The sequence below is a fragment of the Ursus americanus genome, chromosome 3 (genome assembly GCF_024610735.1).
Source record: "Ursus americanus isolate L20-20 chromosome 3, mUrsAme1.1.p, whole genome shotgun sequence".
In the NCBI taxonomy this organism is placed as follows: domain Eukaryota; kingdom Metazoa; phylum Chordata; class Mammalia; order Carnivora; family Ursidae; genus Ursus; species Ursus americanus.
Genome location: NC_142129.1, coordinates 71,460,131 through 71,476,634, shown reverse-complemented (window position 1 = coordinate 71,476,634; position 16,504 = coordinate 71,460,131). Strand labels below are relative to the sequence as shown.

Here is a 16,504-nt window from a genome sequence, read left to right as displayed (position 1 = left end):
GGGTTCAGCTCGTGAATGGTTGAATGCCACACCAAATCATAGTTGCATCCGATCGGGCCAAAGCTCAAGAAATGGTTTTCCGCTTTACTTCTGACTTTTGAATGACTTCCATTCTGAATGTGAAAAGGAGACATTTTCCTTTCCTATATGTATGGCAAAAATAAGACATTCTCTGACCTCTTAAAAATTGTCTCAATTTTTACCTTTTAAGAAATAAGAAATCTTTCATCTTTTTTCTGCAGTCCAAGGAATGTTACATAAAGCCCCGTGCAATACAATGCAATTTCTAAAAAAATTCATATGAATAGCGATGATTCACAATGATAACCAGAAAACATAAAACACTGGGTATTATGCAAATATGTCATTATAATATGCTTCTTTCGTGTAATTTTGGTCACCATGAGGATGCCTGTGTTAGAACATTTATTTAACAACTTCCACATAGCCTGATTCTTTCATTGCAAGGAAATGCGGATAGACTAGTCTGAAGTCAAAAGTGCATTCTGCAGTGATGAATCTACCTGGGCTTCTCTGTCCAGGACCCGAGTGGTTTTATTTACTAGATTTCTTCCTAGGTGAAAGATACAGTGAGGGGGAACATTACTCTGTTAAATTTAAGAAGCATGTAATGTAACATATCAAATCTACAGTGGATAAAAGCATAGAAAAATTCTCTCCATTTCTTTTTCTAATGTGTCTGTGACCTAGCAAAAATACTACGCTCCAGGCACAACGAAATGCACATGCTTGGGAGCACCACTAACATTTAAATATGTTACAACAATTTAGGCACAAAAAGCCACCACAGCAAGACTGACACTTTCTCCCCGTGATCCTGTAACACTGGACTCTTAATGTCAACCTCCAAAAAATACACGCCCAGGAGTTACAGGTTCACCCAGAAGTCAACAATATAACTAAAAAAGAAAATCACGACCCACAGTTGGCTCCAGGGAGTGAGAATTAAATAGAAAAATCCTGTTTGTATTTTGAATTTTGCTCAGAATGGTCTGCTTTGGTTCAGCAAGTGAGGGATGAAAAAACAGTAAAAATCCAATTTGAGCCTCACAGTTACAAATGTTAAACATTTTCTTAAAGCCAACAATATTTTATTCAATTAAAGCAAAATCCTAATAATAATATTCAAAACATCCACTGTTATAGTTTAATTTCAGACCTAGAAAAAATTAAACTGGAACAATATTTGCAATACAGTAAACGTTAATGATGAGGATGGGTGCTGTATCAGGATCCCAGCAATCTGAGTGTTGCAAATTAAGGCATTTGTTATAATATTAGACTTAACTCAATGGTGGGAGTGTAAGTCCAGTAGAAGACAAAGTCTAAGTCCAGAAGGCAAGGGCTGGGGGATCAGCCCCACCGGACAGGAAGGAGACCTGATGAAGAAGCCCGTGGATGACTGTTCACTCTGCGTTCGTTGGTGAACCCAAAGTCACTATAGGTCAGCAGGGCCTAGAGTGAGGAGGAAAAGCTGAATATAAAAAGGAGTAGAACAAGATAGACTGAAATCTGCAAAGATAAAGCTAAATCAATGAAACCACTGGAATGTGTGTCTATCTCTCAACACTTATCACCTCCATCACACTGGTGACCTACAGAAGCAGGTGCTTGTCACCACAGAGCTATACGCGTGCCTGGCCTGAGACCCAGAGAAGCAACAAGGGTGATGTGGACAGGCTGCAAGCACAGATGATGCTCTACTCCATCCAAAAAGATGAGCCAGCAGGCCAGCATCAGACTCCCTATCTGCTGTTCTGCAGTAGAGATTAACCACTACGAATACATCTTATGTTAGATAGTAAAGGAATAGAAGAGAAGGGAACGGGAAGGAACTGATACACACACACACACACACACACACACACACACACACACACACACATTAACTATACTGTGTGGCGTAGTGGGTTAAGCACCGGCCCTTGGTTTCAGCTCAGGGCATGATCTCAGGGTCGTGAAGACTGAGCCCTGCATCAGGCTCTATGTTCAGCATGGAGTCTGCTTAGGATTTTCTCTCTTCTCCCTCTGCTCCTCCCCTACCTGTGCTCATTTCCTCTCTCTCTCTAAAATAAATATTTAAATGTATATGTTATAATTGCTAACATATATGCAAACAAATTCATATCAAAATAAGTAAGATGGGCATAATTATCACAGTTCTTATTTCTAATTTCTCATATAGTTGTAGCTGGTGTGTGTACCTTCCTTCTTCCACTACCCATCATACATTCCCTTTGCCTCAGGAGCAATTTGGCTACTCAAGTTTCCTCACCTGGTGAGGTGACTCAAACCTTCATTCGTAAAGTGTTTGGGCCATCTGTATTAGATTATTGTGGGTTTTTTCATTAACTCTTATCACAGGGCATGGATGTTTCTAAGAGGCACCCCAAGCATATCTGCACTCCAGATACACTCTTCCCAATACCACACAGCATAGTAGCAACACAATTATGCTCTTAATAATCGAGAGAAACAACCTAGCCACCACAGCACCTCCTTCTGTGCCTGCTGATTCACTAGCACGAGAAACCCAAAGGGGCCAGTGGCAAATTCCAAATTAAGGGAACCAGTACTGTGTTCCTGGTAGAAGCATTACTCCCTTGGGAACTCAGACTTCTAGGTCAGCAGAGCTTAAAGTCACCGGGACAGGGAGCCAACACTTCACTGGCGGATCACAAGGGGAACTGTGAAAGGATCCCCTCCATTGTCACTCCTTGATTCCAGAACCCATGAATCCTGGATTTGGGGGAGACAGGACCATGTACTGAACAGTGATATAAAGCACACACCACCACCCCTGGGACCCCTGGGTGGCACAATCGGTTAAGCATCCAACTCTCCGTTTCAGCTCAGGTCGTGATCTCAAGGTTCAGCTGGACGCGGGGCTCAATCTCAGCATGGAGTCTGCGTAAGACTTTGCTTCCCTCTCCCTATGCACCCCCAACCTGGGCTTTCTCTCTCTCTCTCTCCCTCAAATAAATAAAGCCTTAAAGCCCCACATCCTAAAAATACTGTCCCAACCATGCAGTGCATTGTCATACAGCTGGTGCTATAATAACGTCTTCGAAAGATCATTTCACCACTCTATCTGGTCTCTACTAGAGAGTTTAAAAAAAAATTTTTTTTCCAGGTAGATAGCTACATACCAAGTTATGAGGGTATGTCAGTTTCCTCCAAAAACAAAACCACATCTGGAACAGGAGCTAGAATTGGAGTTAATGCCCAATTAAGGGTGTGCTAATCCACTGACATTCTCTAAGATCCATCCGTCTGCTGCACAAGCCAATATGCAACTTGTGTGAAGACGTGAGTTACCATTTTGCAAGAGCCCAGTGGTTGCCATATTCTCTGCAATTGCTTCAAATGTGTACTATTGTCTTCGACTTACTCTTTTGGTAAACAAGAAAAAGTTCTATAAGCTACCACATGGCCTTTCTTATTAAAATAACCACCATTCCATTGGTTGGGGAACTAATGTAGGGACGCTACCCGTTGCTGAAAATGCCTATTCCAACTATGCATTCCCAAACTGGGGAAATAATCACAGGATGGACTCAAGGACCCATTGGTCTACTCATATCTAAATCAAAATTCCATTGATTACCTTGCATCCATAAGCCCCTCCTCTGACTATGGACCACAATGGCATTTGGGGTTTCTAGAAATAAGTGTCAGTTATGAGATCAGTATCCAGTAACTGCCAAAAACACTGGTTATTTCCCCTTCCTCAATTCACTACCCTGGTAAATAACAACAGGTCCCTTTAAGGAACATTGAGATTTCCAGTATAAGATGTCGGCTATGTCAAAGGATCGCTCCTCAAGGGAACCTGGCTTCCCTTTCATTCAAGGAACTCTGGATCTGGAAACTGGCTCATGTCTGGGAATTAATCAAAAGGACATGACTCTATTGTTGTTATTCAAGTCAGACTTTTATTCCCAGGCCTAGACTTTGCCACTTAAACATTCAAGTATTACTATAAGAGGCTGTAAAAATATTTCAGTTCAACAGACACCATGATTATCAAAGATCTCTCTCTCTCTCTCTGCAGATCAAATTCTGATTACTGATTCAACTCTGCTGTCTAATATGGTAACTAAGCCCACCTTGCTTTTCACAATTAAGGGCCACACTTTGGTCCCTGCCACCCAGGATCTCATCATCTCCTTTGAATTCTAACAGCCCATTTTGATGACAGCATACCCATTGTCAGTCCTGACTTATAAATAATAGCCCAATACTGAGCTCTTCAAAGAAACTGGGCTCCTTTACAAATGTATTTCTTATACTTTAAATGCAGAGTGGGGGTGCCTGGGTGGCTCAGTTGGTTAAGCATCCAACTCTTGATTTCAACTCAGGTCATGATCTCAGGGTTGTGAGACTGAGCCCTACACAGAGGTCCGTGCTTAGTGGGGAGTCTGCTTGAGATTCTCTCCCTTTCTCTCTGCCCCTACCCGCCCCCTGCTCTCCCTCTCTCAAATAAATAAATAAATAAATAAATAAATAAATAAATAAATAAATAAATACTTTTAAAAATAAATAAATAAATGCAGAGTGTTCTCTGGCCCAACCTCTTAAACATAGATCGGGGTTGGGTGCATAGATCTTACATAACATACCACGTCTTTCATTATAATTTCCCAAGCCTTTCCTAGACCTACAGTACATCAAAGAACACCTGAAATTTCAGCTTCAATTAGTGTAGATCATCTTTGGATCCATGTTTCAATAAACTAACCAAGTACTCTTAGAGCCATACTAGCTGCTTAAACTAAAACATGAAATCCGGGGCACCTGGGTGGCTCAGTTGTTAAGCGTCTGTCTTTGGCTCAGAGGATGATCCCAGTCCTGGGATTGAGCCCCACATCGGGCTCCTCCACTGGGAGCCTGCTTCTTCCTCTCCCACTCCCGCTGCTGTGTTCCCTCTCTCTCTTGCTGTCTTTCTCTCTGTCAAATAAATAAATAAAATCTTTAAAAAAATAAAAATAAATAAAAAATAAATAAAACATGAAATCCAGAATCTCTGCTTATTTCATCCATATTGGCAAATTCAGTCCAATCCATGATTGTATTTCTCTCACACTGTTCTACTCTAGGATTCATTCCTATACAGTTGCCCCAGGATTCTGTCAATAAAAATTAGTAAAATCCGAGTACCTGGGCGGCTCAGTTGGTTGAGCAGCTGACTCTTGATTTCAGCTCAGGTCATGATCTCAGGGTCATGAGATCAAGTCCTATGTCAGGCTCCACACTCAGCAGGGAGTCTGCTTGAGATTCTCTCCCTCTCCCTCTCCTTCTGCCCCTCCCCCTGCTCATGCTCACATGCTCTCTATCTCTAAGATAAATAAATCTTTTTAAAAGATTGGTAAAATATTGCAGTTATCTTTATGCATATGGCACTATTTCATGTGTCACATTTTGTACCTAACCCCCAGGGCTGGCCCCAGGATTTTAGCCTGGTTATAGATCTAAAAAATATATTGAATGTAAGTAGGTCTTGACAAGGATCGGCAGTGCTCTGCAAGGTTTTTATCTCAAAGGAAACTTTATGTTCTTCAGAGAGGTAGAAACCAACCTCCACACACAATGGATGAAGAGCCTCTTCTAGCAAAGGAAACTCAATGGAATTAAGAAAGCCAATGTCCTCAGTTTTATCAGGATTTGTCTATATGTCCCCATCTCATTTTTTTAGTTTCTACTTCTTCCAATTCCATGTAACCAACATAAAAAATTCTGCAAGGTGGTGAATCCAATTTACACTGAAATCCAGGCAACTTCAGGACTAGACTTCAGGTTTGGTTTTTGGAAATCTCAGCCCTCTGTTTATGTTTTAAAAAAGTTTGTTTAGGTTAGTCAGATGCATTCTAGTCCATCTGGAGACTTGAGATCACCATTTTCTTTCTTCAAGTTCTCCTATGCACTTAGGAACAGACTAGTATCTAGCAGAACACCGTGCACGGTTACTAGTTCCAGGGAAGGACTCCGAACACTCCTGCCCACTGCATCTTGGTATCTGAGTTACAAGTCACCATGGAAAATACCACCAGTCAAACCCTGGATGCAACAATGCTTTACTCACAGACAGAAGAGAGAGAGCAAGATCTGCTTCAATAGTGGGTGTTGGTCTCTCACGGGTGACTCCTGGCAGCCAACACAGGCCAATTTGTTCACATATGCCCGTCTCGTGCCTCAGTGGAAGGAGCCCAGCCCCTCCTCTCAGACGACAGATGCAGCAGTGAGGTTAGCCAAGGTCCGTATGATGCTGACTCGTAAGCAGAACAAAAGAGAATACTTTGGGCTCACGAAAGAGAAAGCTATCTCCCATGAGATGATAAGCCTGGCACAAGCTGTGTGAGCTCTTTAACTCCTGGTAAGGAACTATCCAAGGCCCAAGGCCCATTCTCATGAGACTGAATGGGGGGTGGAAAGCATGGAGCATCAGCATTTTGCTCAGAGCATGTCATGTACGACAGTGTCCCTTTTCTTTTTGGCAACAGTGCCATTAGTGCTGTGAATTTTATGAGATCAGAAAAATACTTCCAGATAATCCAGAACCAATAGAAAGATCCATCCTCAAGGTTCTGTTCCTAAGGAAGCTCAAAAAAGCACAGGCCACATTTGGCACCACTGTGTGAAAAGTAAAGGGGAAAAGCCTGCTTCTATTTTGAATTTTGTTCAGAGTGATCTATTTTACTCAGTTGGCAAAGGTTAAAGAAAAAAGAAAACATTAATTTAAACTTCAAAGTTATAGATACTGAACATATTCTTAAAGCCCACATTTAATTAAGCAAAAATATAAACGATATTCAAAATATCCAATGTTTTATTTATTATATGTTTAGAATATGTTTAGAAAACATTTTTTGAAAAAGTAAAGAAATGACAATGTTTTCAATAATAAGTGTTAGTATTACTGACTAGTTTGAATGCCTAGACTAAATCCTAAAAAGGAAATAAATGAAAGATGGCTACACCAGGCTTATCAAGAAAAGCGATTTTCACAAGGCGATGCATTTGATTAAGCAGAACATGTGGTGTAGATGGCAATTAATACAAGCCCTGTGGTGCCATATTCGCCTGTATGTGTGTGGCAAAACATCCTTTTTCACATCATCCTCTTAGAATAAAATGCATTTGCAGTAGAAGTTAAGTGCACCGTCAGCCCAGCAAAAGCCAGTGATTGGTATCTTTGCATCTCTTTCGGTACAGAAAAGATTTCCTCTCTCCTTTCTCACAAGCTTTTAAAGGCAGAGTTTAAAAAAAAAAAAAGCATAAAAATCCTCTTTGAGATTGCTTTTAAGTTGATTAGCTGACATGTAAGGATCATCAGATATTGCCCTGGAAACTCGCTAAGCATATATAGCCATCCCTTTCAGGTCCTCAGAAACTCTATCTTCAAAACTAACTCAAACGACTTGAACAGAGAACAGAATCAAGTGTGGTTATCCAAGTGATGGTCTCCTTCATGGCACACAAAGCACTAACATCCGACTCGTCCCTTCAAGTGTCCTACTCACAGTGCCAAGCAAATGCTGGCAGCTCCCTCCGAGCTTACTCCTTCTAGGTATAGATCCATGAAATAGTGCCGGCGTATTCACTGAGACTTGGCTCCTTGCAAACGCTCTCTTTTAATGCATTGGATTCGCCAACAAACGAATACCCCAGTGAATTCCGTTGGTATGTCAATTCCTTCCTACGAGACAAGAATCTTTCACTCTATTCACTTTTGTTTACAAATGCAAACTTTGCTCAGGTCTATTAAAAAAAAAAAAAGCACATTAGTGCATTTCAGAATATGATCCAATTACACTAGTTTGTCTTTTGAGTCCATTCAACCTTTTCAAATATTAACTTTCGCCAAACTCCCTCAAAGTACAGAGTCACATTTTAAGACAGCAGGATTCGTAAAGTGCAAGGTCACATAGCAGAGTCAGTATTAAAGAGAGCAAAGATTCTCAAATTAACTGATTTCTCTGCTCTTTGGTGACCTTAGACATGCCCCTTCTCCCCGCCACCCCCCCCAATCTCACTTCCACAAGGGCCTCAATCCCACCAGGTCTGATACTAACGAGGAGGGAAAGAGCTTCATGTAGGTGACCTCATCACAACAGGACAGACATCTTACAAGTTCATTATTATGGCAAAGGTCAACAAAGGCCGCTATAGACAACTGGTACCCGTGAATGGTATAGCTCATCAGGGGGTTAGAAAGCAAGGATGTCCAAATGTTCATAATCACCTGCACCATCCTGCAGCTACAACAAGAGAGAGGCATTACCAATGCATTTTTAAGTCTCTTCAGGTTTTTTTTTTTATCCTAAAATAGGCTCTTCCACCTTGTTATGTAGGAGAATAAAATATATACAGAGAAGTGCTGAAATCATGAATGTATGACTAGATGAATACTCACAAGCTGAACACACCAGTGATCGTTATCCAGATCAAGAAACAGAACACCACCAGCACCGCCGCTGCCGGCTTCCCCTTCTTCTGAACCACGGTACAAAGGCTGGCTACAAGGGAGTCAGCGCCGGCATATTCCACATACTTGAGTTATAGAAGCTACTTATTGCAGACGAGCATTCAGAATTTTTAGAGGATGTAAGATATACATCAAAACATATCCAAAATGCTACCACTTCTTGCCATCCCTCATTGCTACTCTCTCTCACCTAGAATTTCACAATGACCTCCCAACTAATAATCCTTGCTCTTTTCCCCCTTCAGAATATTCTCCAAGTACCAGCTAAGGTGAATATCTGTAAATGGACATGTCATCGTGTCATTCAGATCATATCATTCCACCATTAATAGTGACGTTGCTCAATCTTGGCTGTACACTGAGTGATTCAAAACTGTCGATGCCTGGGCTTATTCCCCGGAGAGTTTGATTTCATTGGTCCAGGGAGTGTCCTGAGCTTCCCAGATGATGCCACTATCTGGGCCTTACAATGATCTCAAGGCCCACCATGAGGCCCCTGTTCCCTCTCTAATTTTATCTCTTACTGTGCTTCCTCATTCACACCGACCCAGATACACTGGCCTCCCTTCTGTTCCCTGAGGACAATAGGCAAGCTTCTACCCCCGGCCATTACACTTCCTCCTCCATCTTCTTCAGTTGCTCTTCCAGAGATATCTAGCTCCTTCACTTGCTTTAGGTCTTTACATAAACGTCTACTTCTCTGTGACCCCTTCACTGGCCACCCCTGACATTTTATACCTCCTTTCCATGATTTATATTCTTAGCAGCGATCGCTGTCCGACACACAGTATACTTTCTTTCTCTTCCTCTGCCAGAACAGGGCTTTCTGCCTGCTTCTTCCGCGCAATGACCCAACTCATAGAATAGTGAGTAGCTAGAACACACACAGAGCTCAAGAAATGTTTATTAAATAAACGAATAAAGTTTTTAAGTAATGAAAACCCTGCTAGAGAGCTTTGAGTCAGCATCTAACGACCAATAATGACACACCAGTTGTGATCATAAGCATTAAGTACATTCTAAACCAAAACTAGTTAAATGAAAACAACCCAGATAAGAAGGTGTAATTTGCAGCAAAATAATGATATGCTCTCTGCACTTCATGCTTCAGACAAAAGAAACCCCTAGAGAAAGATCATATCTTCTTCCACAGAGCTTTTGGGACTGCTAGACATGTAAAAGCTTCCAGAAATATATATCAGAAGTGGGGAATAGATTAGAATTAATCTTTCTCTTGCATATATTTTTTTACATTTTCTTTGTAATTCACTCATCTTGGGTATTAGAAACTGCTTAACATATTATTGTAGAATGCACTCATTTGCATCTAAAGCACACGGCACGGCATCCATTGCACCTACCAACACTCAGTTCCCTCAAGAGGACTTTCCTAGAGAAATTTATCCCTGATTCCATTTTTTTCCTCCAAGAAATAAATCTTGAAATAAGAGCTCCTGAGCTTTCTACCCTGACTAAAATATTAGGCTAAAATGTTTTCTAAAGTAGCTGATGAGAAAGAAAGAGAGGGAGACAGAAACTCATCAGTAGAGCAGAACAAATCAACAAATACAGCACTGTTTCCAGCTGTACCCGTAAGCACTGCTGACAAGGACGAAGTCCCAACTCCACTGAGCCCTGCTTTCTTCTTGCTCAAAGGAGCTAATCCATTGTTCATTTCCACCTGCCTCAGAGACAGTGAATTGCTAAAGTTTTATTTGGAAAAAAATTGTCATAGTCTCTTGATATTTTGGTGTTTTTATTATTATCACTGTTAATCATATAAAATAAACTGTGATGATTTGTAGCTCTGATACCTAGTCTATCTGAACACTATAAAATTCCTGGTCATCTCAATAAATAATTGTTAAAATAATAAAGCTCTCAAAGTTCTGAAACATTTTCAACTTTCCAAATCACATTCAACCTCGTGTAGGAATTTCTAATTAAAGAAATAGCATAAAAAGAGGTTTCTAAAATTTGGGTTCCTTCTTATATTCTGTTCTAGAGATGAAATTCCATTCTACTAAGCTATAAACCAAACTACTCGTTTTGTTTCATTTTTCTCTTCTCATGCTCCCATGGAAATTCTATTTTCTAGTATCCTATCAGTTAGAATGTTCTAAGGAAAAAAATATTTTAAAGAATAAAAAATCACCAAAAGTTCATCATTTAAATTTCATCATTGGAGATAAGAAATGCTGCTGAGGGTGTGGAAAGGGGAACCCTCCTGCACTGTTGGTAGGAATGCAAACTGTTACAGCCATTATAGAAAACAGTATAGAGAGTCCTCAAGAAATTAAAAATAGAGCTACCATGTGATCCAGAAATCCTACTGTTGGGTATTCATCCAAAGGAATTGAAACCATTATCTTAAAGATATGTCTATAATCCCATGTTAATAGCGGCATTACTCACAATAGCCAAGGTCGGAAACAAACTAAGTGTCCATCAACGGATGAATGCGTAAAGAAAATGGGATGGAGATATATATTATATATATTAAGTATATTCTATTATATATGTGTGTGTGTGTGTGTGTGTGTGTATAATGACATATTATTAACTTCAGAGCCAAGAAAGAAACCCTGTCATTTGCAACAACATACATGAATCTGGAGGGCGTCATGCTCAGTGAAACAAGCCAAAGAAAGACAAATGCCACATGGTATCACTTATATGAGGAAACTTAAAAAAAAAGTCAAACTCAGAGAAACAAAGTACAGAAGTTTGGGGGTGAAGGAAAAAGGGAAAGGTTGAAAAAGGGTACAAATTTTTCTGTTATAAGGTCTGAAGATCTAATGCATAACTTGGTGACTATAATTGATAACACTGTATTGTATAATCCAAGTTTGCTAAGAGACTAGGACTTAAGTGTTCCCACCAGGGAAAAAAAAAAAAAAAAGGAAATATATGAGGTGATGAATGTGTCAACTGGTTTGGGGGAAATCCTCTCCCAACATATACATATATCAAATTATCACATTGTACACTTTAAATATCTTATAATTTTTTTTGTCAGTTATGCCTGGTAAAGCTAGGGGGAAAAAAGCTCATCATTCAGCATAGTTTATTCAAACTGGTAGAATAAACAACTAGATTATTCTCTCCATTCAAAAAGTACTATTAAGCTCACATTATGGACTAGGAACTGGGTTAAAATGGCAAACAAAATACATATGACCAATGTTGTCATATTAGACTTAACTAGTCTAATATCACATTAGACTTAATGAAGAAGATAAACCTTAAATAAAGCCACCAATAGTGATAAATTCCATGAAGGAAACTAACAAGTTTCAATAAGAGAGAACGACGAATTTTTTCAGCCTGAGAATACGGGAAGGTTGATGTAAAGGCTACTAGAAAATTATTTGCTTACTTGAGAAGGCCTGTGAGGGGTGCCTGGGTGGCTCAGTCAGTAAGCGTCTGCCTTCGGCTCAGGTCATGATCCCAGGGTCCTAGGATCAAGCCCCGCATTGGGCTCCCTGCTTGGCAGAAAGCCTGCTTCTTCCTCTCCCACTTCCCTTGCTTGTGTTCCTTCTCTTGCTGTCTGTCAAATAAATAAATAAAATTAAAAAAAAAAAAAAGAAGAGGAAGGCCTGGGAAACTGGAGTAATAATATCTGGAGAGAATATTTTGAGATGAGGTAGATAGAGATCATATTATAACTGATATAACACATTTCTTAAGAATATGGAATTCCTTCAGAATCACCAAAGATCATATTTATCAGCATTGTATGCTTAATTGATCAATGTACTGCTTCACAAAGCATCTTGCATGGATTTTATTTTAAATGATTTCAGAGTCCAATGTGTGTAAAATTCCAGCATATACAAAATTATTTTCCTTTCCTGCAGAATTTCTCAAACCCTTAGTTAACTGTAAATATTCATATGGAGAAAGAGAAGTTGCATTCAACAAGCATTATAATATGGCACTCCTTTTGCAGAGTATCCCAGCAGACTATTATGGAACAGAACATACACTGAGAAATAGTACATTAATGCATTCATTCCAAAAAATATTTCTGTAGGACCTACCACATTACAATCCCTATTCTGAATTCCAGGGACATAAGGAATAATGAGTAGAGTAGCTGCCCTAGAGACACAGAGTACCTAATGGAAGACAGGGATACCTGTATATCGGACTACTACTCTAGACATAGGTGCAAGTTGATATGGTAAGGCACAAAGGCACAAATGGAAATACCAAGCACTTCTCTACTAGATTTGAAGGAGGATGAATTTTGAGTTGAGACTAATTTTTTCAAAATGGTAATCAATGTAAAGTATATTCCAAGGCAATTTATTTTTTAATATAGGGAATTATAAAATTTAAAAACTAAACAAGACCTTGGAGATAATCAATCTCAAGTATCTCATTTACCCATAGGAAGAAAGAGGCTCAGGTGAAACATTTTCTTGACACAAGTTAGTGATGGGGTCAAGACAAAAATCTCTTAATTTCTAGTCCAGTGCTGAGGGTATTTTATTAATTCTATCCCATCATAGTACCAACATTCACGACATTAGATCATTTTCTTTACATGCTTTCAAGACTCTGAAAGACATTTTTTTATTTCTTAGCTAAAAATTCCCACATTCTTTGAGCTACATTTCCAATCAACCAGCCCCAGGAAGCCCTGGTTTGAGGCATTTGAGGCTATCATTACTCTCTTCCTTGATCCCAAATTCAAATTAACAACATGCCTTAGGTGTTGAATAGTTCCTTGTCAGAGGCTAAAATTTTCCTTTGGGTTTGGGGGTTGTGGTAGATTTAGGACTCTATCTTTCTGTACACATAACTAAATATTAAATAAATGTCAACACTGGCATTTTCCAGTTCCCAGAATGAAAAGGAAATTGTCAGTAATAATCATTGATATTATATCACTTAAATTGTACTGCAGGCACTAAAAAATGAAACAGAATGATCCATTTGATATGTATTTACATATTTTAATAAAAAAATGGTGACACACCTGATTGGCTCAGTCAGAAGAGCATGTGATTCTTGATCTTGGGGTTGTAAGTTCAAGCCCCACATTGGATGCAGAGATTACTTAAAAATAAAAACATTTAAAAATCTTTTAAAAAATTGTAAGCATATAGCATGGGTGCTTTTAAAATTTTCTTTACCTGTGAATGATCAAAGGATTTAAGCATGATTTTTCATATGTCAGTAGAAGGGCAGTACTCTAAATAGCATAAAGACCCTGCCACCCTATTTTGTTGTTAAAACTGCTGTGGTGGGCAAAATACTAGTAGCCCTCCAAAGATGCCCACACCATAATCCTCTGGAACCTGTGAAAATATGTAATTACCATAAATGGCAAAAGAAATTGTTCAAATGTAATGAAGTTTGAGGACCTTGAGATGGAGAGATTGTCCTGGATTATCCAAGAGGGCCCAATCCCCTCACACGGGTCTTTAAGAGCAAAGAACCTTTCCAGGCTGTAATTAGAGTGTGGCTAGGGAAAAGAAGTTAGTGAGCTGCAATGTTGTCATCTTTGAAGATGGAGAAAGGCACCACTATCCAGGGAATGCAGGCAGCCTCCAGAAGGTAAAAAAAAGCAAGGAAGTGGCTTCTAACCCACAGCCTCCCAAAGGGCCAGCCCCGCAGCACCTTCCTCCTTTTAGCCCAGCGTGTCCTGTGTCAGACTTCTAACCTAGAAAACTATAAAATAATTCTGTACTGTTTAAGCCACCAAATTTCTAGTAATTTGTTATAACAGCAATAGAAAACTATGTTATACAATTGCGTTTTTAATACAATATTACAATATACATTAGAGCACTCAGAAGAAAGATGACATGACATATTTGCAATAGAAGAAAATGCTATTACCAAGTCAAACAATAATTGTTAGCTTTTTTTCAGGTGGGGGTTGGGGAGAGTTTAAATATCGTATGGACCTTAGTCCAAAACCTGCCTAATTTAAGGAGGGATTGGCAGTGCTGATAAAATATCCATGAAGAGAGAAATGAATTGAAGGAAGTGAAAAGAAGGGAACTGGTTGACCAACTGCCAAACATAGACCATCACTGGCCTGGTACTAAAGACCAGTACCCCCTTAGATCCACGCAAGTCATTGCCTCAAAGTTCTAAAGCTTTGGATATCTTTCTTTAAATTTTCAAAGTTCTCTTTCAGTATCAGGGAGTGGCTCAGCCAGGTAGTGCCGTCAAAGCAGGAAGCCAGAGCTGAACACGATGGGGATCTGTGGAGGCCCTGACTCTGCTTCTGTTTTTTGGGACTCTGACCCCACTCTATGGCATGGAGTTAACCAGAGTCACAGAAAACCTTTGGGGTGATATCATGTCCCCAGGGAGTGCCCAGTTCCAGGATCCTTCCCACTGACTGTTGCAGGACACAATTAGGGGTATCTCACTCAGGTATCACTATGGATGAATCTGGGGATGTGGGCCACCTGCAGTCCATACCAACCCTTGGGGCAAAGCAATACATACTGCCCATACCTTGTTTTGCTGGTTGGTGTTCCAACAACACTGCCTCGGTCTATAACACCCAAGGGTGATGGGGGTGATAGTAGGCACTATTTACCCTGTACCCACACATACCTGCCATGGTGGCAGGATATAAACCTCACCTCTCCTTGGCCTGACCACAGTTAGCTATGTCCCTCTCCAATGAAGACTTTTTGAGCTATTGCTTGCTAACACCAGTAAGGTGCTTCCATTAGTGTTCTTTCTTCCCCTTGCCTCATGGTGACATCATGATTTCCCCTACAAGTCCTAAATCATTCCAGATGAGGGATGAACATTCCTTACATCCAGGACTGCTCTTCTCAGCACCTCAGCTTCCTCCCATGGAAGGCAGTGTGGGGACACAGGAGTGCCCAGAAGTCAGGGGTGAGGTCACCCTCAAGAGATCACTTTCTAGGACTGCAGTAATAGCAGCCTAAAGAGTTCAAGTTAAGACATAGTTGAAAGATGTATTGTTTTATGTTCATTTTAAAGCTTTTGAAAGATAAATTTAGTATTTCCAGAGATGAATTAGGTACGCTTCCCATCTTCCTGCACGCTCTTGGTATGTCTCGCATTTGTAGTCATTTTCAAGGAAGCAAAGTAACAATCTTTGAAAGAGTCATGGGACACTAGTATTCACAGGTGGCATAAATGAATGATGCTGCATCATGAATAATGACATAATGGTATTGGGAAACTACGGAAGCATGATCTGTATTATTTTAATACAAACAAAACCATGACATCATGAGTAACAACAGTTTTGCTACCTTCTTTTCCTTGTGAAATATGAAATTAGCCAGGAACATTGCACCTGAAAATATGGTTCATAAAAAATATTTGCCTAGTATATTTGTCTGCTTGGCTGCCATAACAAAATACATAGACTGGTGGCTTGCACAACAGAAATGTATTTTCTCACAGTTCTAGAAACCATAAGTCCAAGACCAAGGTCCCAGCAGGGTTCATTTCCGGTGAGGCCTCTTTCCCTGTCTTGCAGATGGCCATATTCTCAATGTGTCTCCACGTGGCCTTTTCTGGGTGAGCATGCGCTCCTACTGCCTCTTTCTCTTCCCATAGAACACCAGTCAAATTGGAATAAGGCCCCACCATTATGATTTCATTTAACCTTAATTACCTCTTTAAAAGCCCTATCTCCAAATACAGCCACAGCAGTGGTTAGAGGTTCAACATATGAATGTGGGGGAACACGATTCAGTCCATAACACCAGGGCTTTACACACCCTAGGGACAATCTTGCTAAAAACACTCCTTTTGTATCAAATCAAAATATCTTACCACTACCTAATAACTGTAATTTAGCAGCCATAGATATATTTCCAGAGTATTTCTGGGAATGAAAAAAATATATTTTTTCTAAGTTAAAAGGGCATCGGAACAACAAGCCATACCGTGATTTTGAAAGCTAAAAACAGTCTCCACCAGAAAGTCAGCAGCTAGCTACACAAAGCGTGAGCACAAACACAAACATGCTGAAATAAAACT

The 16,504-nt window shown here is 39.9% G+C and overlaps 1 long non-coding RNA gene across 3 annotated transcripts in view; it reads right to left on the bottom strand.

Annotated features, from left to right (window-relative positions):
• Window positions 1–16,504, bottom strand: part of LOC123789316 (uncharacterized) — a 345,463-nt gene that overhangs the window by 71,286 nt on the left and 257,673 nt on the right. For all 3 annotated transcript variants that reach the window (XR_015724028.1, XR_015724027.1, XR_015724026.1), the window contains 2 exons: window positions 13,494–13,573; window positions 11,886–12,056 (listed from right to left, as the gene is read on the bottom strand). This is a non-coding gene — a long non-coding RNA (uncharacterized LOC123789316). The remainder of the gene's footprint in view (window positions 1–11,885; window positions 12,057–13,493; window positions 13,574–16,504) is intronic.